This window comes from Acinonyx jubatus, chromosome D2 (genome assembly GCF_027475565.1).
Source record: "Acinonyx jubatus isolate Ajub_Pintada_27869175 chromosome D2, VMU_Ajub_asm_v1.0, whole genome shotgun sequence".
NCBI classification, from domain to species: Eukaryota; Metazoa; Chordata; class Mammalia; order Carnivora; family Felidae; genus Acinonyx; species Acinonyx jubatus.
Genome location: NC_069393.1, coordinates 6,613,950 through 6,639,076, shown reverse-complemented (window position 1 = coordinate 6,639,076; position 25,127 = coordinate 6,613,950). Strand labels below are relative to the sequence as shown.

Genomic DNA, 25,127 nt, shown 5'->3' with positions numbered 1-25,127 from the left:
TGGTGTAGCCCCTGTGGAAAACAGTCTAGAAGTTCCTCAAAAAATTAAAAGTAGAATTACCGTATGATCCACTACTGGTTATTTACCCAAAGAAAATGAAAACATTAATTAGAAAAGATATATGCCCCCCTATATTTATTGCAGTGTTATTTACAATAGTCAAGATAGGGAAGCAATCCAAGTGTCCATCGGTACATGAATGGATAAAGAAGTGGTGTAATACATACAATGGAATACTACTCGGCCATAGAAGAGAATAAAATCTTGCCATTTGCAACAACATGGATGGACCTAGAATCTTCTAGGAGTCTAATTCTAATGCTAAGTGAAATAAATCAGTAAGAGAAAGACAAATACCATATAATTTCACTCATGTGGAATTTAAAGAGACAAAACAAACAAACAAAAAAAGAGAAATGACAAAAACCGGACTCTTAAATATGCAGAACAAACTTGTGATTGCCAGAGAGGAGGTAGGAGGAGTTACGAGTAAAACAGATAAAGGGAATTAAGAGTACGTTTATCTTGATGAGCACTAAGAACTCTATGGAATTGTTGAATCATTATATTGTACACCTGAACTAATATAGCACTGTGTTAATTATACTTGAATAAAAACATAATTTATTGTGTTGAGATGCCTTGAGAAGATAGCAAAGCAAATCTATGTCCAATGCAGTAATCTAGATGCAGGTCATGGTCACAGGTGAGTGAAGCAATGGGGCTGGCATCCTGATCTGTGACAACTGGTTTTAAGCAAGAGACTTTTAGCATGTCAACAGACAGTGACACTTAATAGGCCTAAACACATTTCTTGGGAGATTTTTTTTTTCCAAGCAGAAAATTCAAAGTTTTGTTTTGTACTTATTAGCAATACTGCAGTGGACCCCAGCACTCTACAGTTGAAACCTATCAACACTAGAAAGGGAGGCTGTTGTTACAGCAGAGGCCATTCGGGACAACCAGGAGCTTATCAAGTAAATACATAAAGGAAAAAAAAAAAACAATCGGGACACACAGTAAGGGAAAAATTTTCTTCTACTCATCATAGATTTCAGGTGACATTGTATAATAAAAGCAAGATTAACAAGGCAAAAACGAATAAAACTCCCCAAACCCAAGTTTATTAACATGTATATCTCACATCTCATATGTACATGGGACAGAATAATTCAAAGATGTGGCTTAGAACTCTGGGTTCTATAACATAAACAAAGAACAACACATTTATAGAGAAATTAAAGAGAGAGAGAGAGAGACAGAGGGAGACCATGAAAGGGAATAACCAGGGTAAAACTTGAAATCCAGTGGTCAGGGAAGACTCCGGTGGAATGACATTTTGGTTGACATCCGAAGAGCTGCAGGAGGGTCTGTGAAACACAAACAAGACTGTGGGAGAGAAAAAAGTTGAGGACACAAAGGGAAGGGGCATTCCATGAGTCAAAAATCTGTGGTCTTTGAACATGTCATTTGTGGGTTCTGTGTTGCCCCATTGACCATCAAATGTGCCCAGCTTGCTATCTAGTGATTTGGGATGAAAAACGAAGTAGGAGCCATGCTCCTTGGCCTCAGGAAACTTACCAGGTGGTAAGTAACCCATGAAACAATCAGAGTCAGAGAGAATCATGAGATTGGGGAGACAGAAGGAGGGATGTAAGTGGCTGTATTCGTTTGGTAGATGGTGAAATGCAGAAAACCTAACAGGCAGGGAAAGGAAGCAGGTGGATCAGGTTATCAGAGAGGCAGAGTATGGTCTTAGGGTCAGGAATGGTTTTGAACCCCCAGTTGTGTAATGTTGGGTGAGTTCTTTTTTCTCTCTGACCCTGTTTCCTAATCTGGCGATTAAATCTTGTATTTTCTACCCCTTTTGTGGTTGTGAATATTAAGTAAAGTAAGATACATGTAGGACTTTGGACAATGAAATGCCTGAACCCCATGGCCGTCTAGGACATGGAGGTGGACCATCTCCCCCAGGGCAGCACTTGGTGAATTTCCAGTGTTTGCTGCAACCACGAGCTCAGCCTCCTGGTTAATAACCAGCTTGGGGGGTACAGACAGCAGTCCAAATCTGTGCCCCCTAATTAACAGTCTTGACTAAATGATAGGTGGGTTTTGTGGAAACCGCTCACAACCACTAAGGAAACCATCTGGGTTTGTAAGAGGTAATCTCTCTGTCTCTCTCTGTTTTTCTCTCTCCTTTCCCTCTCAGCAGAGGCACTGGCCAGATCTCTCATTCAGTACAGCCATCTTTCAAAGAACTCTAAGCAGGTTCTATATCACACAGATGAATCAATTATGTCATTTATCCCAACTCATAACATGTGAAAATAGTTAAAACCAAGAGTGCAGTGAAAGTCCTTTCTTCCCAAGAAGCACCTCAAATAAATTGGGCATTTACATAAGCAACAGTAATCAAGACTTGGGTCATAGTCATGGGCGAGTGGAGATAAGTCTGTGACTATCCGCACCCTAAGAGGATTCAGCCGTTCCTTTGATAGTTTGGAAAATGTGAATCAGTTTAGCCTTAAAAGTACTGAACAATCTTTAACTGCCAATATTTTCCTCTTTCTGAATGTCAGAGTTGAAAGATCTCTAAATATCCCTTTGGTGTACATATGAAGAAGGCTCCTGGGCATTATGAGGTCATGCAGCCAGTTAGTGGCCGATCTAGAAAAGAAGACTAGAGGACCCCGATGTAGCTAAGATCTCTTTCAGCTATAGCACTCTGCCTTTCTGTCTTGTGTGAGCTCATATGCAGCCACAAGCTCTTGTAGGCTGTGATCGGGGACAAGCAGACCCCCTAGTCTGGGGGAGGACAGAGTGACATCCTCTGCTGAAGCACACTGCTGGCTCTTGTTCCAGAACATACAGCAGGAGGTGGGAGAGGGGCTCCCACCAGATGCTGGTCTTCTTCACTGTTGTGGTGTGGCTTTATAATACCAGCTATAATAAACTCTTCAATTTGGGCTGTCTGTAAAATGATTTCTGGTAATCAGTCTTTCTACCCTAGTCTAGGGTTGCAGCACTTACTCTGTTTTCTTATTTTCCTAGGACCATGCAGGAACTGCATCCATTTCCTCTCGGCATCTTGTCCCTGGACCAGGTCGCTCAGTACTAAGAATATTTATAGTGGAAGGGTGGGACTTTTGAAGACCTGGCTTTCAGTCCTAGCTGTACCCTTTAATGATTTTGAGATCTCCATCAAGACATCAATCTATTTTCTGGAGCTGCTTACATTTATTAACTTTTTGTCCAACTATAAGGTGTCATACTAAACACTGAGATATAAGAGGGCAAGAAAGATCCCTGCCCTCCAGGAGATTGCCCTGTGGTGGGAGACAGCCACACAAGCAATCATAACCTACATTCTAGAGTAGAGGGACTACATGTATGCTGATGACGTATAAGCAGCCTAGTTCTCCAACACTGGAACTACAAATGGTTCTATGCTGCAGACTTTAAAGGGGTGCTACTGAGGATAGTGTTTGAGGTCATGGGCAGCCAGGTTAGAAGGAGCATTCTATATCTAACTAAGGAGCTTAGGTTTTATCCTGTCAACTCACGTCACATTTGTAGACTTGAGACAGGATCTGATTTCCCTCTAAGAAATATCACACTGGTTGGCAGGGCAGGCCTAGAGGCAGGGAAACCAGACAGGTGGTTCTGGGAGTGGAGGTGAGTTCCTGAGCCAGGATGAGGAGAAGTCAGAAGAAAGATCCAAGAGGTAAGAGGAAACCTAGGAGAGAGGGTGTTAAAGAAATTTCAGAAGGAGAAAATTTCCAGGAGGGATTAGAAAACAGATTTTCCAATCCTGCAGACCAGAAGTAAGCAGCCCAGGACATTCTGCCACCAGGACATGCTGACAGCCCTGTGATGGGACCAGTTCCAGGGCAGCTGTGGGCAGAAGCCAGACTGCAAGTGTTGAGAAGAAAATGGGAAAGGCAAGGAAAGAACAGCTAGAAAATCTCGGTTTCTTTACCTGACCATTAGGACAGGAATAAAATGTGTTATGTGACTATCCATTCAGAACCCTTTACGATCCCTTGGCTGTGGACGAAAATGTCCTGGGGGTGGATGGAGGTGACAGCTGCATAATAGTGTGAATGCACTTAATGCCACTGAAATGTACACTTTAAAAAATGGTGAAAATGGTAAATTTTATGTTCTATTTCGATCTTTAACAGGTTAAAAAAAAAACCCAGCTTACAGAAAACTGAAGCATTCCGTACAATTTTGTTTACTTACGTAGAAGGCTTAGAAGCAGTATGCACCGGCCTTCGGCTGCAGATTTGGACATGTCCCGTAGGACATGCTGGCCGGGCAACCGGCATGGGGAGGCAGCATCTTTTCAGAGCCACACGGTTGTTTTCACCTGTTCAGACTTCCTTTGAGGTCAAGTGAGAAGCTATACACGAAAACACTGGATAACACAATGCGTGTCAAACGATCATGAGGTACGTTATTATTAGTGTTCCCCTGATCTTACTATTTTGTATTGCAGTAACTGATACAGTTTAAGCTCATTTTTATTTTCACTGAGTATTTGAAAATATAGAAAGCCATCAAATAAGATAAAAATTAACCATTGCTTCACAACCTGAAAATACTGAATTTTATAACATGACTTTTAATAACTTCTCTTACAGTTGATATATTTATATCCATTGTTGAAAATCTGGGAAATACAGGAAATTCAGATCTCCCATAATCCCACTGTCTAGAGATCATTTGGCATATTAATGATAGTTTGTCTTTTCAATGCTCTTTAAACTATTGGGGCGCCTGGTGGTTCAGTCAGTTAAGCATCCAACTTGGGCTCAGGTCATGATCTCGCAGTTCTCACACACTCTGCTCTCTCTCTCTCTCTCAAAAATAAACATTGAAAAATTTTAATTAAGCTATATTATTTTGTAAGCTGTTTATTTTGCTAAATATAACATGTTTTCTCATATCATGAAATATTCTTTTAAAAATTTATTATTATTATTATTTTTAACGTTCATATTTTGAGAGAGACAGAGACAGAGTGTGAATGGGGGAAGGGCAGAGAGAGAGGGAGACACAGAATCCAAAGCAGGCTCCAGCTCTGAGCTGTCATCCTAGAGCCCGACGAGGGGCTTGAACTCACTGAGCCATGAGATCATGACCTGAGCCAAAGTCAGCTGCTTAACTGAGCCACCTAAACATTTTAAATGACAATATATCCCACTGTTGTGTGTAAAATTCTACTTTTAGACATTTAATTTTTAATTTTCAGAAAAAAATGAATTATTTTTGTTTTTAAAATTAATTATGATGGTTCTGTGCATAAAACAGAAAAACAGAAACAGAGAAAAAGCCACCTGGAATCCTACCACCTAGATAGTCACTGTTAGCAGTTAAAATTTTTTTCAGTCTTTTCCTCTGTATGTGTGCATGCATGTGTGTGTATATTCACTCGCCAGTAACAATTCTCTCTTGTCGGATATTTCAATCATCTATCATTTTTCAATATTATAAGTTATATCCCATAGGATACTATGTAATCATTAAAATAATTTTCTAAAATAATATTTCATAACTTGACAAAATGCACATTCTACATTATAAAATAGTGGACAAAAATAAGTTACAAAATGTATCATAATGATGAGTTTATTCATGTGCCAGGATTTATCAAACCGTATGCTTTAAATATGTACAGTTTACTTCATGTCAATTACAGCCCAATAAAGCTATTTTATTTAAAAGAAAGATAAAGTACACTTCCTAAAAAAGTTTTATATCGACATGGAAAACATCTTAATGAACATATCTTTATCCTCAGAGCAGGTCCCCAGACTGAAATTCCTGCCTCCAAGTTTCTCGATATCTCCTGACAAATTGCAGGGAAGGATTAGCAATGTATATTCTGAAAGCTAACTCACTTTTTTCATGCACCGGATAGCTAGAGAAGAGGGCATGATGATTTTTTTTCAGCAAGTACAAAAATATTTTAAAATATATTCGACTCCATGTTGGGTGATATTAAAAAGAGTGAGAGGGGCGCCTGGGTGGCTCAGTCGGTTGAGTGTCCAACTTCGGCTCCGGTCATGATCTCGCGATTTGTGAGTTCGAGCCCCACGTCGGGCTCTGTGCTGACAGCTCGGAGCCTGGAACCTGCTTCAGATCCTGTGTCTCCCTCTCTCTGCCCCTCCCCTGGTCACGTTCTCTCTCTCTTTCAAAAAAAAATTAAAAAAAAAAAAAGAGGGAGAGAAGGCAGAACTAAGTGTAAACAGGACACAGGGGAGGAAGAACAGGAGCCGCCATGTTCCTCCACCTGTGCGAGCCTCTGCACCCACACCTGGTAATGGGATGCGGGTGCACCCTTTGCAGCCGGCGCTACAAGCGAAGAATGCTAGATTGCCAGCCCCCACCAGAAGCTGGAAGAGGCAGGGAAGGATTGTCCCCTAGAGCCTTCAGAGGGAGCATGGCTGCGGACGCCTTGATTTCAGACTTCCAGCCTCCAGAGCTGGGAGAAAATACCTTTCTGTTGTATCAAGCCACCCAGTTTGTGGTACTTTGTTACCACAGCCCTGGCAAACGACACTGAGCACGTTTCTTCACTTCTGACTAGAGCACAGTTCTCCCCTGAAACACTGGCCACAGCTGTACTTTACATACTGTTTGTATCACTTAACTAACCTCAGTCATGGGACAGGTATCCTGTACCTGGCTACATGCCAAGGTGCATGTGACACAGGAAGTGACTTGGGAAGTCCGTGTGCTGCCATCCACCCATGGTCCTAGATGCTTGGCTGTGTCACTGCTTTGGTAACAGTGACACCACCGGGCACGCTTGATTCAGCCTTGGCCAGGTACCAGCTACTCTGCTAAGCATTTGGCCACTACTGTTTCACTTAATCCTCACAACAGCGCTACCGGGTTAGTCCCTGTGTGGTTCCCGCTTTACAGATGTAGAAATTGAGTCTTGGCGGAGGTGGCGCAGCTAGAGAATAGCAAAGCCAGAACTTGAGTTTAGATTTGCCTGGCCCCAAACCCTGGCATGAACATCAAGCACCTCCCAGAGTTCTTGCTTCATTCTGTTGACCGGGCAGGTCCTAACCTCTGGGGGTCACCCCCTTTGGTTAGACTTGAAATTTAAATTTACAAAAGAAACGTACAAGTGGGATCATACCCAGACAGGGTCCCTCGTTCACCCTCCACTCTGTGTCCAGGGTGTGGGGCCATGTAAGTCAAATCCCTTCTTATCAATCACATGCTTAAAACCCCATAGCCGTTGGGGGTAAAATCCCTTGGTTCTGTACCCTTCACTGACTTCTCTGCTTTCAGCCCATGTATCTGCCACAGCACCTGGAGGCCCTGTTCTAGCCACCTGGAGACATCCGCGGTCCCCAAAGAGCCACCCTTGACACCTTCCTGCAGCAGCTCTCTGAGGTGGCCTTTCCCTCAGCTCCGTCACCCTCAGCAGACTCAGTAGGTTTCAAGAAGCTGTTCCTGGCCCAGTCTGAGCTGGATGCCCTTTCTTAGTGTTTTCACACTGGCCTTGAGCAACCTTATCACACTTGGTTACTTGCTTGTCTCCCACCAGATAGCCAGGACATCTGTGTGCTTGGAACACTGAGGGTGTGGGGCAGGGAAAACCTCTGCGCTCTGGCACTACAAAGACCTGGGTTTGTATCCTGCCTCCTCCAGTTGCTCGCTGGGGCACCTTTAGGTAGCCATCTAGACTACCTGAGTTTCATTTTCCTCACTTGTAAAATAAGCATTCTCTACTCATCTTATACGGTTGTTGGGAGTTTTGATTTATACACAAAAATAGCTGCATATATTCATAATGCCAGGTATGTAGTAAAACTTCATTCCCTGTATCCAATTCCACAGAGGGGACACCTTTAATAAGATTAAATCCACTTGGAAGTCCCATCTTATATTCTTCTCCATCTTATAAACCTTGGCAATTCATATAGATACACCTCCAAACTGTGTTCTCCAATGTGTAGCCACTAACCACATGTGCCTAATGAACACTTAAAATGTCCGAATTGAGAGGCACTCTCAATGTGGAATGAACACTAGATTTCAAAGACTTGGTAGGAACAAGAGAATGTAAACTATCTTGATTATATATTTTTTTACTATTCATTACATGTGACAATGATAATATTTAGGATATACTGGGTTAAATAAAGTGTATTACTAAAATTACTGTCACATCTCATTTTCCTTTTTTTTAACAAGGCTGCTAAAAAAAACTTGAAATTACATATGCAGCTTTACCTTTGTGGTTTGCATACATAGTATAGAAATATAAATGTTAACTTAATATATGTTAATTATATAGATTCATTACACATTATATATATTAAATATATATAATATCTATAATATAAACACCTACATATTCTCTATATAACATATATATAGAATATACAGAAATATATTTGTACTTGATACTGTTACCCTTGACTCTCAGAGAAAACCTGAAAGCTTACATCAATTCATTTACTCTGTGTGTGTGTGTGTGTGTGTGTGTGTGTGTGTGTGTGTGTGTTTTAAGTCTCATGAATGGCCACAGAAAAGGGAGCAAACTGTAGTCATAGGTGGCCTGAGCAGGGTAAGTGGGTGTGGGACATCAGTCAGAGAAGAGGCTTTAGTTAATAAAAAAAAAAGTCAAATTCAAATTCACTTGCTCTGACCCTGGCTGTGGCCCTTTGGGCTTCCCCCATGTACAGTCCAAGCTTCCCCATCTTGAGAGGCAGCTCTGATTCTTTAGCTTCCATCACAACCCCTGGCCCAGATCCATTCACTCAGATGCAATCTAAGGAGTCAAGTGTCTGCCAGTTGAGGCTGGAGGGGCTTCAGATTTTCCAAGATGTTTTCAGTAAGAAATAGTCATCAAGGGAGTAGAGAAAATATCCACTTAGCAGATGGAAACTGAGGCCCAGAAGGCAAAAACCTTTGTATTAATAATACAAGAACTCTTACTTGAGCCTACATTAGATAAAGAAAAAAATATTCTGATTCCAGGAATGATGGCTTTGAGGAATTATGATTCATCCTTGGAAATTTCTGAGAAAGTTAGTTGGTAGAGACCAAAGGGCAAATGTGAGAAGATATAATTAAAGAGGCTACTGATTAGGATAAAATGCTTATTTACCTCAGGAGTCTTTCAAAGACAAAAGTCAAAGAAACCAAGCAGCCACTTGAACATTATTAAAAAAAAAAGAAAAGAAAAAAGAAAGAAAGAAAGAAAGAAAGAAATAAGGAAAGAAAGAAATAAGGAAAGAAAGAAAGAGAGAAAGAAAGAAAGAAAGAAAGAAAGAAAAAGAAAGAAGGAAAGAAAGAGAGAAAGAAAGAAAGAAAGAGAGAAAGAAAGAAAGAAAGAAAGAAAGAAAGAAAGAAAGAAAGAAAGTAAGTCAAAGAAAAACTACCATACTAGGGTAAGGAGAGACATCAAAAAGTCAGGAAGATAATTAAAGATGAGAATCTAATTACAAAGTGCATAGATTCAGACTAATAATCAAAAGCTCTGCAAACACATTTGGAAAGAGGGGAGAGAAAATGTCCAATTTAGAGAAGGAAGTCCAACTAGTTCAGTTCTCATCTCCCTGGACCTCAGTTTCCTCATCTGTAAAGATCTCTAAGGCTCCTTTCAAATCTAAATTTAATATTTTATAGAACAAATAGCTAAATGAAAATTTTTTATGTTTTTCTTCATCTTTAACTCAAAAATTACACGGGTAATTTTTGTAGAAAAAGTAAAATCACATCTAAGCAAGGAAGAAAAATCAAAATCATCAATCTCACCACCTAGAGAAAGCTACTGTGAATATTTTAATGTATATTCTCTTGGGTTCATATATACATGTAGAGATAATTTGGTACAAATTTTGTTATTACGTATTTCCAGTCAATGAAATATTTCAAGGATATTTTCTTGGCTCAGTTTTGTTTCCATACCATTGTTCTTGATGGCTGCCATGTGTTGTAGTTTAAATGAGGGCATCAGAGTACAATGAGTTGCAGGATGTGTCATACAGCAAACTTGAGTGTATCCAGACTGGGAGACGCGAAGAAAGCGGAGGAAAAAAAATCATGTATGACACCTTCTAGTTTATAAAGGATTTTGTACAAAAGCCTTATAATCTACAAAGTATTTTTATGTTTTATGACTGCCCAGGTAGCACAATGTCTGGCATACAGGAAAAATCAATAAACATTATTGAATAATTGAAAAAATAAATATTCATTATCTTCTGTATTTCTCATAAAACTGGGATGAGACCTGCATCATTTCACAAATTTTACAAGGTTACCCCTGTCACCTTGGTAATGAGCATAGGATTTTAGTCCCAAAGACAGATAGAAACTGAGGCTAGGGTCAGACGGTCAACAAGTGGGAGAGCTTGACCTTGAATGCAAACCCACAACACTCTCCATTGCTTCCCAGCCTTGGCATGTCCCGCTCCCCCTTTATTTAAGCAGTTTGTGCTGTGGGACAAATAATCTGTGTGCTGGTAAATGGTTAACATTCAGCTCTGGGTGAGGGGGAGCCATGATTTGCGGTGTTTACTGATTTCCCTGGTGTAAATACTCCCACCACCGCTGATATGAAGCTACTGACGCGGTATTACTGAACACAGATGTCCACACTTAGCACACAGGTGCCAGCTAGCTTTAACATACTCCTGGATGGAATAATCTTTCCTTCCCCCTAATTATTAATTCCTGGAGGCCAGGGACTGCATCTCTTTTCCGTTTTCATAATGTCACGTACCTAGATAGCAATTAACAGATGCTTAGGCTTGGTGTCAATGTTTAGTTAGCCTGGCTTTGCAATTTCTCACTCTCTTTGGTTTCCTCACCTGCACAGCCCTTTTCCCCAGACTTGAGGGAATGCATAGGGACAATCCTGTCACTTGGATGGTTTCCCTTTCTTTCATCTCCATTTGTGTCCTTGCCGTGGCCTGGGGCAGAGTCATGAGCCTGAAGACCGTAGTGGCAGCCACTGGGGCTCAGGATCTCCTGTCTTACATTTATAGTCTCTTACTCTCAAATTTAGAGCCTTCTTCTGCCCTGGGGTCCCAGTACCTCACTGTTAAGCAAAACATCTGACCTCCCTGAGGTCGGTGGGAGGCAGAGGTGGCAGATGGGGAGGGAGGCTGACCTTCACCTGCTGGTACATTTCTTCAAACCTAAATTGGCACAAAATCCATCAACAATCAGGAAACCTGGAAGTTCTTAGCTGTGTCAACCACGGCTACACCTCTTGAGGCTATTTTTCCCCCCTCAACATCTTCTGCTGTGGATCTCTTACTAGAGCTGGGCTGTGCTGATACAGAGACTTCATTTTCTTGAGAGGGAAATGTGCAGACTGAAACTCTAGAGTGAGGAAGGAGGTGGAGAAAAGGCAGACTTTGGCACCACCTTCTGGAAGCTCCTGTTTTTACATGCCATGTATGAATTTACTAAAGTTGATATGATAGATATTTTGTATTCTGTTCTCTGATACATGGCCAATTTTGAAAATCTATAAGAAAAAATATGGGAGGGGCACCTGGGCGGCTCAGTCAGTTAAGCATCAGACTTCAGCTCAGGTCATGATCTCGAGGTTTGTGGGTTCCAGCCCTGCATCGGGCTCTGTGCTGACAACTCAGAGCCTGGAGCTGCTTCAGATTCTGTGTCTCCCTCTCTCCCCCTCCCCTGCTCATGGTCTGTCTTTCTCTCAAAATTAAACATTAAAAATAAGAGACTCTTAAAAATTGAGAACGGAGGGTTGATGGGGGGTGAGAGGGAGGGGAGGGGTGGGTGATGGGCATTGAGGAGGGCACCTGTTGGGATGAGCACTGGGTGTTGTATGGAAACCAATTTGACAATAAATTTCATTAAAACAAATAGAAAAAAATTAAACATTAAATTTTTTTTTTAAAAAAAGGAAAAATATGGGTAACAAATTTAATAAAACAGTAGTTAAATACTAACTTCTCCCCTACTAAAACATTTATCAAATCCACTGCCAGATGGAATTTTTTTTTTAACGTTTATTTATTTTTGGGACAGAGAGAGACAGAGCATGAACGGGGGAGGCGCAGAGAGAGAGGGAGACACAGAATCGGAAGCAGGCTCCAGGCTCTGAGCCGTCAGCCCAGAGCCCGACGCAGGGCTCGAACTCACAGACCATGAGATCATGACCTGAGCTGAAGTCGGAGGCTTAACCGACTGAGCCACCCAGGGGCCCCGCCAGATGGAATTTTAACTCAACTTATGTTCCCCTCCAATCTACCCTCCCTTCAAATACTAACATCTAGTAGAATAGCCAAAGACTAGAGAAAGAAAAATGGGAAAAGGAAAGGCCACTGGTCTGGAGAAACTGAGAAGTGATTCTACATGCAAAGCCAGCATAACCTTCTCTCTCAGGAGAGAGAGAAATGTACTTCCAGCAACTTCTAACATGAGATAACCACAGCAAAAAAAAAAAAAAAAAAAAAAATGACAACAAGAAAAGATATTCCAGCTGCGTGTACCAATAAGCCACACGCCCAGCAGCAGCTTTGCTGGAAAGTTTCTCCCCACGATAGTCCGGGCCTCCTGGGTCAGGGACAGACCTTCACCATTGGTCTGGGCAAGTCACACCTGGGGAGCCTGATCTGTTAATGCTAAGTCCCTTGGCTTCATTTCCACACCAAGGAGCAGCTTCAGAAAGGCTCGGGATTCTTTTCTCTTCTTCCTCTTTTGAGTTTTACTTCATTCACAGTCATTTTCAATGGCTTATTTGTAGGACACTGATAACTACATTTTTCTCTCCCCAAAAAGACCAGACCAAAATTATTTTCATCGTAATATTACTTGGTATTAGTGCATCACTTGATGCTTTTTATTTTTACATTTTTTATAACATTTATTTATTTTTGAGAGAGAGAGAGAGTGCACACAGGAGAGGGGCAGAGAGAGAAGGAGACACAGAATCCGAAGCAGGCTCCAGGCTCCCAGCTGTCAGCACAGAACCCAGTGTGGAGCTCAAACCCATGAACCATGAGATCATGACCTGAGCCGAAGTTAGACGCTTAACCGGCTGACCCACCCAGATGCCCCTTGCTTAATGCTTTTTAAAAGCTGCCATTGCTGTCACCTCCCAATACCCTGTGAGGAAGGTAGAAAGGGGCTGATCCTCTAGCCACCAAAGAGAAACTAAGGCTCCAGGAGGGCTGATATGTTGTCCAGACCCCACAGACCAGCACCTCTGGCTCCCAGGCTGGGCCTTCAGTCACCCGGTGCCCTGTAAGCCCCCGGGCCAGGTGGGGCTTCCGTTGTGTGGAGTGGTAAGGACGAAGCCTGGGCCAGCTGCTGTTCCCATCCCCATGCCAGGCTGCCTGAGCAGGTGCTCTCTGGAGCTGAAGGGATGGATGTAGGGAGAGAAAACTCTCCAAGTCTGTACTGAAGAACACTGGCAGCTGAGCATGGGATTGATTCAAATGTCATGACATACTCGTCAAATACCTACTATGTGCTGGGAGCCCTAAGCCAGACTGGATCTCGTACGGTCTTCAGGGGGCTTTCAGTCAGGTCAGGCAGAGAAGTTAAATGACCACAACGCATAGCAGGAAATGGTCGCTATCACAGGACAAAGTGTGCTAGGAGACACAGAGGAGAGACGTCCCTTTGGTTGGCATGGGAAGGACAGAGGAGTGCTCAGGTGGCCTTTAATAGGGCCCCTAAGTGGAAGAGCAGATGTGAGGGATGATTTGGGATCAGAAAGTTATACCCACACACACACTTACCCTCAGTCACACACAAACATACACACTCACAGAGGAAGACCCTCAGACCCTCTCCATCCCTCAGTTTTCCTGGGGCTACCCCAGAGGCCCGCCTCCACCTGAGACCTGAGGAGCAAGTCACATTGCTACTGACGATGCTGAGATTCATGAAGGTTTTCTCCAAAACTGAGGATGACAAAGGACCGTCTCTTCCTACTTTTCCATACTCTAGCCTCGTTTGAGCTTTGCTAGGACCAAGCCTGGGGCTATCCGGTGTCACTGGCTTGGACCAGTGTGGCAGCTCTGCCTAGTTTCTGGAACCAAGGGGCCTGATGAATTATAGTCCTGGGAGTTATTTCTATGTTTCCTGGGGTTTCCCAACCTTCTTGGAGATGGGACAGTGCACACTGAAATTGCTCCATGGTGATGGCAGAAACTCCTGGCTTAATCTATTTATTTATTTTTTTTAAGAGAGAGAGAGAGCACGAGTAGGGGAGGGGCAGAGAGAGACAGGGAAACACAGAATCAGAAGCAGGCTCCAAGCCCTGAGCTGTCAGCACAGAGCCCGACGTGGGGCTCAAACTCATGAACTGTGAGATCATGACCTGAGCCAAAGTCGGGAGCTTAACCGACTGAGCCACCCAGGTGCCCCTCAACTGGCTTAATCTAGAGGACACTCTGCTTGTGACCCACACTGTCATCCTCATGTACCCTTCTTTTTCTTCCTCTGACAATGACTGTTTATCCTGATAATGACCACATAATGACTCTGATAATGACCCACAAATACCAATGAGTAATTCCTTTTGGGTTTTTAGAACATGAGAACCAAGGCAGTAATTTCAGGGGTTGGAAGTAAACTGCAGGTCCATTTTTTTCAAAGTTTACTTGTTTATTGTGAGAGACAGAGAACAAGTCGGGGAGGGGCAGAGAGGGAGGGAGAGAGAGAATCCCAAGCAGAATCCATGCTGAGCATGGAGCCCAATGCAGGGCTGAAATTCACGAACCATGAGATCATGACCTGCGCTGAAATCAGGAGTCAGACACTTAACCACTGAGCCACCCAGGGGCCCCATGCAGGTCCCATTTTTATGTTAAAGGCTTCACTGAGGTTGGTATGTTCTAGACACAGGAGAAAACAAAATCCTACCCTTCCATGGTTTATGAAAGTCCTATCCATTAGCATCATGATCACAATAATTTTATCTGGGCCTCAAGCCAGGGGCCCCTAAATGGATCATGTGGGTGGGGTCCATGCTGCAAGTGCTGGTTCTGGAAGTGTGCTTTGGGTTTTTGGAATCCTCTGAGGATGTTCATTGGAAAGCAAGACGTCAGGCTCTGGAGAGAGATTTTATCCTTACTCCTCACTTCTGTTTTTAATCCATAAGTTGGAACAGAAGTAGAATTCAGGTTCATTCATTCATTTGACAAACATTTACTTAACACTTGCCCTGAGCACACCTTATATTAGGCATTGGAAATACATGTATGATTAGAACCTGGTCCCTGCCCTAAGAGATAAGGTACCTAATAATGAAAGTGTACTAACGAGCTAAGAGCTCTTTAATGCATGGTTCCCAGTCTTACTAATTTTCTACCCCCTGTACTTAGCACTGAGATTTAAGTGAAGGAGCTCAGTGTGACTTTATTGAATGAATAAATGGCCAATGATTAAGAATCCACTTGTAACGATGGCAATGCGTCCTCTTTAGACGGGACATGGCAACGGTATGTTCTCAGCAAGGACTCTGTGGTAACACGCAAATAAAGGAGTTATTGCCGCAGCTTATTAAAGAAATAAAAGGAACATAGCACAGAGGAAAGAACATTTCATTGTGCCTCGAGGGCTGTGATGTTGAAAGGGAGGAACTCATTGTTTCTCCTCTATTTACCATTCTACTGTCAATAATTCCGGCATCAAACGTGGGGGGGGGGGGGCGGTTTGCATACCAAGCAATTCTCCAACACCAGCTAGGTGTCCTACAACTCACTCGGTCCTGACACTATCTACCTGAAGATAATGTCAGATCCCACAGGTTAAGGGTTCAGTCCCACAGGACTGTCCTCACTTCAGATACCAATTGCAAGCCCCGGTTGTCACCTGTGCTTCTGACCAGCTATAAAATCCGAGGTTCCCACCTCCCCCGTCTCAAGTTTGATAGTCTTCTAGAATAGCTTGAAGAACAGGAAAACAGGCTGCTTAATATATATGTGTGTATATATAGACATACACATACATATAGATATCTATCTCTCTATATATATCTATAGATACATATATCTATATGTATCTATAGATACATATACCTATAGATACATATATCTATATATATATATGTATATGACACACACAGCACCAGGTATGGAGGAAGGGACATGGCGCTCCCACACCCTTCCAACACCTCCCTATGTCCACCAACCCAGAAGCTCTCCAAATGCCTAGTGTAAGACATGTTCAGAGCAAGTGTTAAATGTTTATCAGATGAATGAATGAACTCTAAATTAGGAATTTTTATGGAGGCTTCATTATGTTGACATGATTGATTATATCCCTGGCCATTGGTGATTGATCCAACCTCCAGTCCCACTGGAGTCCCCAGAGGTCTGGAGGTGGGACTGAAAGTTCCAAATCTAGTTATTTTTGGCATCCAGCCCCCATCCTCAGGGTCTTTCAAAAAGTCACCTTATTAGCATAAACCCAGTGTGGTTGAAAAGAGCTTGTTATGAATAACAAAGAGATCTTTAGGACTCTTATCACTTAGGAAATTCCAAGGGTTTAAGGAGCTCTGTGCCAGAAAAAGGGCAAAGACTAAATAATATATTTCTTATTATAAAGCACAACATCACAGATGTCTTTATAGGGAAGTTACCATTTGAGCTGAATTTCAAGAGACAAGTAGAATTCACAGATGTGTAGGTAAAAAGGTCAGTCCACAAAAAAAAAAGGGGGGGGGGGCAAAGTCCTTAAGAAATGAAAGATCATGACCCATCATGGAGTAGACGGAAATACAGGACATGTGTGGGCAAGCAGAGAGATGATGGCAAAAATCTGGGTGAAGAGCTCTGTTTTCCTTTTGCCACTCTTAGGAGGTCAGGCTGTTTCCTACAGGCAATGCCAAACCACTGAAAAGTTTTAGAACTCTGCATTAGCCATATGGAAGTGCAGGCTGGAAGCTGCAGACATTGACAGAAGCTGGCATTAGTCCACATGAGAAATGATGCAAGTATCAAAAAGGCCAGCCCAGGGCAGGGGTTGGAGAGAGAGATGCAGATGTGAGCAGGGTCTAGGACATGTGATCAAAGGTAGTGCACAGTGGCAATGATGAACTCAAGTTTTAGAATTAAACAGATCCAAGTTTCAGTTCAGCTATCTATTCACTCTGTGACCTTGAGCAAGCAATCTGTGCCTCAGTTTCCTCACCTATAAAATGATGCTAAGAGTACCTACCTCATATAGGTAGTGTACTAAGTTAAAATATTAGGGATTAGTATAATGTCTGACACATAGGATATGCTCAATCAATACTAGCTACAATTATGACTACTGATTAGGCATGGGGAGTGGAGATGGAAAAGGAGAAATCGAAGAGGCCTTAGGTTTCTAGACAAAGCATCTTTCCCTACTCCCTTTAAGTAGGGAAAGATGGTGTCATGGACCCAGATGAAGAACCGGGTGGAAGAACACACTTGAGGGAAAGAATTTTAATGTCCAGTTTTGGAAATGTTGAATTTAAGATGTCTATGGGACAGCAATGGAAATGTCCACTGGGCACTCAGTAGAGACATCGGGGCTGGAGAGGAAGATTTAGAGGATTCACAGCACAAACAAGGACATTTAAATCAGTAGAAGATGTAAAATCAGTTGAAAAGGGGTAGTAGAGTAGTAAGAGGAGGAAACTCCGAGAACACCAACGTGCAGAGGGGGTACAAAGAAGAGCGCTGCACAAGGATCCTGGGGATTGTCGCAGATGGAAGAGAGAGACTGTCCACTCGCAGTGCTTCCAAGGGAAAAGACAGTTCACCCAGAACCCACTGTGTGCCTGCTTTCTGCTGAGCAGCTCATAAAGAGAAGTAAGACACCAGCCTGGCCCTCACAGAACTTACAAGAAAGCTCCAGGAGCTTCAAAAACCACATCGTAATGGACTGCAATTCTGTTTAGTTGCCTCTTTTCCGTCTTCTCTCTTCTTTATGAATAAATAATTTTCACTTGCAATTTCTCTGCCCATCTCTGTCTTTGCTTATAGGGTAGCTACACACAGGCTCAGCCCTCGTGTAAACAGCAGGTCTCCTGAAAGCATTATGTGGTGGGGCCAGGCCAGACCAGATGTCCTGTGTTGCCTTCCGGTTCTGTAGAGCTTCCTCCCAGTCTACTGTGGCACACTGCCCCACACAGCCAGTGCTTTGAGAAGTGAGTCAAATACTCTGGCCAGGAAGGAAGTAAGTGTTGCAGGTCTGCGGGAATGTAATGTAGCTACTTTAATAACAATCTTGTGCATTGAAAAAGATACATGGATTTCAAATTAACTTTAAAGCATGTCTAGTTTTGCAACAATGTGCTATACATGTCTAGGGTATGCACAAAGCTGTATTCATGTAATTTAATCAAAGAGAGCCACATGTTCTGAGATTGAGTGGGAACTAATGGATGGGAACACTTAATACTTGGTCACTAACTCAGCAGGTTAGTGTACAGCCATAACTCTCCTGAACCTTTGTCAAATCCCCCCCCCACCCCCCCACACACACTGTAATGAAAGGGCATATTAGTGCCAATCTGCAAAAAATGCTCCCAATAGCTCCCTCTATGGATTAGACAACTTTGTCCCAGAATCAAAGGCTGGGGTAGCTGCCTTATGATAGCCCTTGTCCCCCATTTTCCTGAGGCTGCCTCCTCTGTATAATCCAGACAGTTATATTTGGTACTGGGCAAGGAAATCTCAGAGTGCCAATGAAATCAAGTTTAGTTAACTTATAGGTACACAGTAACAAGTGATGAGGATGATCATGAAAGAAGAATACCAAACACATCCTTAATGCTTAAAGGACCAGGCATTGTTTTAAGTACTCTGTATGGAATAACTTAATCCTTGCAAACACCATAGAAGGTAGGCGCTATTATTAGCCAATTTAACAAAAGAGGAAACTGAGATGGAGAAGTGGCTGGGTGGAAGACAGGGACTGACTGTAAAACAAAAACAAAAACAAAAACCACAAAGGATCTTTTTGGCGTGATGGGAATGTTCCATAGCATAATTGTGATGGTGGTTACATGACTGTATCTATTTGTTAAAATTTGCCAAACTGCATATTTAAGGTTACTGAACTGTACTGCATGTAAGTAACACATCAATAAAGCTAATGTAAGAGAAGAAAACATAAAGAAAGCTTCCCAAAAAAAGGTAGCAGAGAGGGGAGCAAGGCCTTACTAGGTAGGTGAAGTAGGCAAGCTACATAACAGCTCTGTGTCTCTATTTCCATATATACAATAATAATACCTAGTCCTCAATAAATGTCAGGTTTCTTCCTCTTGTCTTTTGTCCCTTTTCTGTACCATAAGACTGAGCCAGCTATAAATCAGGACTATCATTTACGGGTGGGGTGGGGGTTCTTACCACAGTCCCTCCAGACAAGGCTGTCAGATAGAAATGGTTGTCTCTCCAAAGGCGGACTTCTCTCCTCTATAGATAAGAAGACTATCATATGTTATTGGAAAAGCTCAAATTGACACAATAATTTCAGAGTAGAATTTTATAGTATGTGACAAAATTTTAAGCCCATATACACTTCTACAAACTTATGTTAAAGAAGTGCCAGCAAAAAACCTGCAAAAAATATCTATGTAGAAGGATGCACATGGAAACTCCATAAGAGTAAGAATTGAAAACTGTCTTAATGCCCATCAATAAGGCTTGGTTCAGTGAGTTAAGAGACCTCTGTTCCCGGAATACAATGAACTGACAGGCAACATAAATATTTACATACTGACATAGGGAGACCTGCCCAACATATTGCTAAGAGAAAAATCTATGTGTAGAGCAATATGCGTGAAATGATACCATTAAAAAAAGAAAGCTTGTGGGGCAGAGCTTGCTAATTGTTTTTCAGTATCCCTGCTTTATTTCATTTAGTAATAGAATTCTGGTCTCCTGCCAATCCTGTACGTTTTAAATGGGCATCTAAAGACTACATTAGCTTGGGTGGGTATAGAGATCCCAGGGGGCAATGTAGCCCAATCCTACATGTACATGGATGACCAAAAGCCTCCTTCTTTAGCCAGGTTTGGCAGAGGGTCTAAATTCTGGCCAAAGGGACGTGAGCAGAAATGATGCATGCAAGTAAAGGTCACATCCTTCAAAAGGAAGCTGGTTGTCTTTCACTTCCTTTGTTTCTTCCTGCAGCTGGACCCAGAGATAACCCTTTGATGCAGACAAGGACCCCTTCGTGGAACAGAGGCAACTACCTGCTCACTCCTCCAAATGCTTCTAGAAAGAGGAAGAAACCTCTATAGTGTTTGAGCCACTGTAGTTTGGAGTCTCTGTTACGGCAGCTAATCCTGTATCCTAAGTAACACAGAACACGTTGACAGTATTACCACCACTGAGAACTGTAACTCACACATCTAGTGCTTATTGTGTGCCAAGCACTGTTCCAGGTGCTTCACATGTAATAACGAGTTTAACCCTCACAACAACCCTATGAGTTGAGTTCCGTAACTGTCCCTGTTCTACAGATGAGAAAACTAAGACACAAGAAGGCCAAGGAACTTGCCAAAGGTCTCCCAGTAAGAGTGGCAGAGTTGGGACACGCACTCCAGAGGCTATGTTCCTAATACAAATCCCAAATTACCTCTGGATGTGGAATATATGGAGGGAAAAGGAAAAAGTCTCCTTTTTACATTACGCTTTTCTGAATGTTTGAATTTTTTTTATAACAGCCTTGCATTATTTTTGTAATTTATAAAAGTTTTTTCTAAATCTAGATATTTTGGCAAAAAATAACCACAATGTAGTGGTATCATTAATTTAAAATAAAACTTATAAAAAGAAGAAAAAATTCACTTTTCAGGCCTAATTGCTCAGGCTCAAAGACAGCAGGAAAGCTGATCTGTGCTGAGCCCTAAGATCACAAGACAGTGGTAAAGGATGGCTCTGATGCAAAGACAGCAGAATAAGTCTGAAAATGCTCCACAGACGGGCCAAACCAGCCAGCTGATGCTGCTGCTGTCCAAACAAGCAGTTGGACACATTTCTCATTTTTCGTCATTTGTTTTGCTATGATATATCTTCAACGTAAACCTAGAAAGGGAAAAAAAAAAAAAAAGACCCTCTCAGTCAACCACTCCTCCCTTGAGAGGGTCTCAGATATACAGTCTCTGTTTGCATTTGTAAATATTTAGCCCTCTAGTTCCTGGAAGAAGATGAGTCTTGACTTTTGTAAACCCTCCTGTGCTGCATGACAACTCTGTGGGGGGTGTGCCGAGACAAAATGTCGCACCATATATGAACTGAAAAGAGTGGTTTGCTGATTGTTTTAGTTTCAGATCTTCTAACTGGAATGAAGGATATTAAGTCCACACAGTTACTGGATTTGCAAGACTAACAGGACTTAGGAGTTTCTGTCCAGTTATTTATCTGCAGAGCTTCCTGGCTGACAGGAAATGCATGTGCATTACACAGAAGCCCATGTAAGCCCTAAGCCAGCAGGTTTTAAGTAAAAACTACAGTTTGCACCTAGGTTAGACTACTTATAGAAAATAATATTTTCTTTTTAGGTTTTCACGTTAGGTTAAAAAACTCTACCCATAACACATTATGTCCTTTAAAGATGATGTTAGCAACAGTTTCATGATCGCTGTTTTACTCATTTGCTTTCCCCTCCCCCAACAATATGACAATCAGCTGTGTTTTATTTCTTAGCATTGTCTATGGAATATCATCTTACCAAATGATTCTATTTTGTGGGCAACAATTTAAAATTATATATTTTTTAGATTTTTTTAAAAGTTTATTTATTTTGAGAGAGAGAAAGATACAGAGCCAGAGAGGGGCAGAGAGAGAGGGAGAATCCCAAGCAGATGCGGGGCTCAAACCCCACAAACCGTGAGATGATGACCTGAGCCAAAATCAAGAGTTGGAGTTGACCAACTGAGCTACCAAGGCACCCTAAAACTGTATTTGCTTTTAACCTGTATGGACACCTATCGTTTTTTCTCAGGACCCTTCTGGACAGAGAATAGTTACTTGGTCTCTCATGTAGGATTTGATGTTAATACCCCAGGGAGGTGGTTTTGTTATCTAATGGACTCATGTCTGAGTCATTCTCATTAAGGAAACTTTGCTTTGAACAGGATAATTTTTGCTCAAAATCAGTTCAGTTTGGTAAGAATTTCATGAGCACCTACTATGCTCCTTCTGTGACAGGACCTAGAAATAAACCTGGAATGTTGAGTCTAGTCAGGGAAAAGGACTCTCTTTTTCTATCAACATGATAACAAAGATATAAAAATGATACTATTCTAGGGCATGAATGAAAAAAAATCTTTTTTTCCTGTCTTTTAATTAATTTACTCATATAATTTAACATAGATGCTGACAGTTTTCAAACTACCATTAAATTTAGGTTTATCTCAATATTTTTCAAAGAGTGATATAACATTTTAAAATGCCAACATTTATGATACTCTGAATGCTACATACTTTGCTAATGTTTAGATTTTTTTAACGTTTATTTATTTATCTTGACTGGGGGGACACTCAAGAGCAAGGCAGGGGCAGGGAGAGGGAGGGAGAGAGAGAATCCCAAGCAGTCTCTGGCATGGTCAGCACGGAGCCCCATGCAAAGCTCCATCTCAGAAACCATGAGGTTGTGGCCTGAGCCAAAATCAAGTTAACTGACTGAGCCACCCAGGCACCCCACTGTTTAGACAAATTACCAAAGTTTTGTTTTGGGTTTGTTTTGTTTTTGGTGGGTTTTTTTTTATTACAGAAAAGGTAAACTTGTATGTATTCTGTGCAAAGAGGGGGATAGAAATCACCTTAATATAATATTGCCTTTCCTTTGTTGCAGTCACAGTCCCATCAACAGGCCAGGAAAACCATCCCATTCCTGTAGTAAGCACTTGTGAATGGGGAAAGGGAACCCACATTGTGGTTGTAGCATCCAACGGCCGCTCTGATGTGGCAGGGCTGGCTCGCATCGCTGTAAGCCTCAACACCACACAGGCTTGAAGCACTCTTTTTTCTTTTCCTTTGCTTGGTGTTAGTGGAGTCTTACCCAGCACTCCCATTCCCTTGGGATCCTGATGCAGTTTTCCTTGAGTGCTGTGATCCAGATGATGGAGCTGTTGATGTAGGATGAGGTGTGTTCTCAGGAGACTCTGGGTAGGACTTCACGCAAGACCCCTCAGCAGTTGTGATACTGGATGAAGATTGCAGAAGTGGTGTGGCTACAGGGGTCTCCCGCCTTGGTTACCATGTCCTGCCTCACAAGAAGAGCCAGGTCCGCTAACTGTGGTTTCCACTAACCCGGGTCCACTAACCCGGTTTCTTAAGCTAAATATACAAAACAATGTGCAATGAGGCATGCAGCCTTGTGTAATTGTTTATAGAAAAATACATGCAGGGGTTCCTAGGTGGCTCAATCAGTTGAGCGTCCAACTCTTCATTTTGGCTCTGGTCTTGATCTCATGGTTGTGAGACAGAGCCCCATCATGGGATCGAGTCCCACATCAGGCTCCTTGGTGATTGTGGAGCCTGCTTGGGATTCTCTCTCTCTCTCTCTCTCTCTCTCTCTCTCTCTCTCTGCTTCTCTCCCACTTGCACATGCACTTGTGCATGCTCTCTCTCTCTTAAAATAAATAAACATTAAAAAAAAAAAAAGAAACATGGGGGTGCCTGGGTGGCTCAGTCAGTTAAGCGTCCCACCAGCTCAGGTCACCATCTTGCGGTCTGTGAGTTCACGTGCCTGTGTCTGTACTGACAGCTCAGAGCCTGGATCCTGCTTCAGATTCTTTGTTTCCTTCTCCCTCTGCCCCTCCCCGGCTTGTGCTCTGTCTCTCTCAAAAATCGATAAACATTAAAAAAATTTTTTGGGGGGGACGCCTGGGTGGCTCAGTCGGTTAAGCGTCTGACTTCAGCTCAGGTCATGACCTCACGGTCCGTGAGTTCGAGCCCTGCGTCGGGCTCTGTGCTGACAGCTCAGAGCCTGGAGCCTGTTTCGGATTCTGTGTCTCCCTCTCTCTGACCCTCCCCCATTCATGCTCTGTCTCTCTCTGTCTCAAAAATAAATAAACGTTTAAAAACAAATTTTTTAAAAATATGCATGCATACCATTACTTCTAGGTTGTGATATACAATAGGTTCCAAATATGCATTTTTTAGGCAAAGAAATGATACTTCCAAAAGTAGTCATGTTGCAGAAAAGCACTTTTTTCCTAACATATTGGAATAATGTAATACTCCTATAACAGTCTTTCCGTGGAGTTGCCAGGCTTTCTAATTAATGCTCTCTGTTCAGTACAAAAGCGGGAATACATAGCTATTTTCCAAACACCTTTTAATCAGTGCTATAAAAGATATATCCTTATGCTGTTATACAGAAGAAATATTCACACTTTTAGAACCAGAAAACACAAGGCCTTTGGGATCACACCTGAGTTGGGTCCAGGTTCTACCCGTTAAATAGGCTCCCACCCCTAGTTGAACCTCCGGGACTCAAAAGTAGGACCCAAAAGTAGGACCCAAGGTAGGAGGGGATAGCCTTGCCTTGTCTTCAACGACTTCCTCAGTTGATTTAAGGGCATCAGGCTGTTTTCCTTCTTCCTGTGTATAAAAGATGCCAGTGCCCACTTCACAGAGTTCACTGCTACACAACACGAGGTCAACGAGTGCTACTCAGGATTGCCAGTGGACTTGGACTCCTATGGTCCGGTCAAGCAAGCCGGTGCCAGAAAGTTAAACACCAGTAGATCCTACTAGAAGTGTTTGGCTTGCATCACCCCACCACAGTCGTTCTCCGGGGAAGGGGCAATTGGTGACAGCTGGCAAAATTGGGGGCATTTGTGGTTGCCAGCATCTAGCGGGTGGTGACCATGTTTGCTGCTAACCATTCTAGACCGCGCGGGGCAGCCCCTCACAGAACCTTGCCTGACAGCAACAGCACGTTGGCTAAGAGACCCTGGGTCTCTGAAGGGAAGCTGGTCCAAAGGGCCCTCGCTTTCCAAGGTCTGGCAGGCACCCAGCCCTCTCTCTGCCTCCTGAGCTGGTGATTAGAACTACACCTTACCTTGCGACGCGGCCTCTGGCGCGCACAGCTGGCCAGGGCTCCTCACGCGCAAGTGTAAGCAGGACAAGTCCCCCGCCGCCGCGCGGGGCCCGCCGGGAGCACGC

General features: G+C 42.6%; 1 long non-coding RNA gene across 2 annotated transcripts; it reads right to left on the bottom strand.

The window, feature by feature from the left end:
- Positions 1 to 1,047: 1,047 nt before the first annotated feature.
- On the bottom strand, positions 1,048 to 25,127 carry LOC113595815 (uncharacterized). Of its 2 annotated transcripts, XR_003416418.2 has the most exons (4): positions 25,024 to 25,115; positions 9,943 to 10,042; positions 3,564 to 3,736; positions 1,048 to 1,389 (listed from the first exon to the last, which is right to left on the bottom strand). It is a non-coding gene; the product is annotated as an uncharacterized LOC113595815 (long non-coding RNA). The 2 variants fall into 2 exon arrangements; XR_008292196.1 differs by lacking the exon at positions 9,943 to 10,042 and having other exon boundaries at positions 25,024 to 25,127.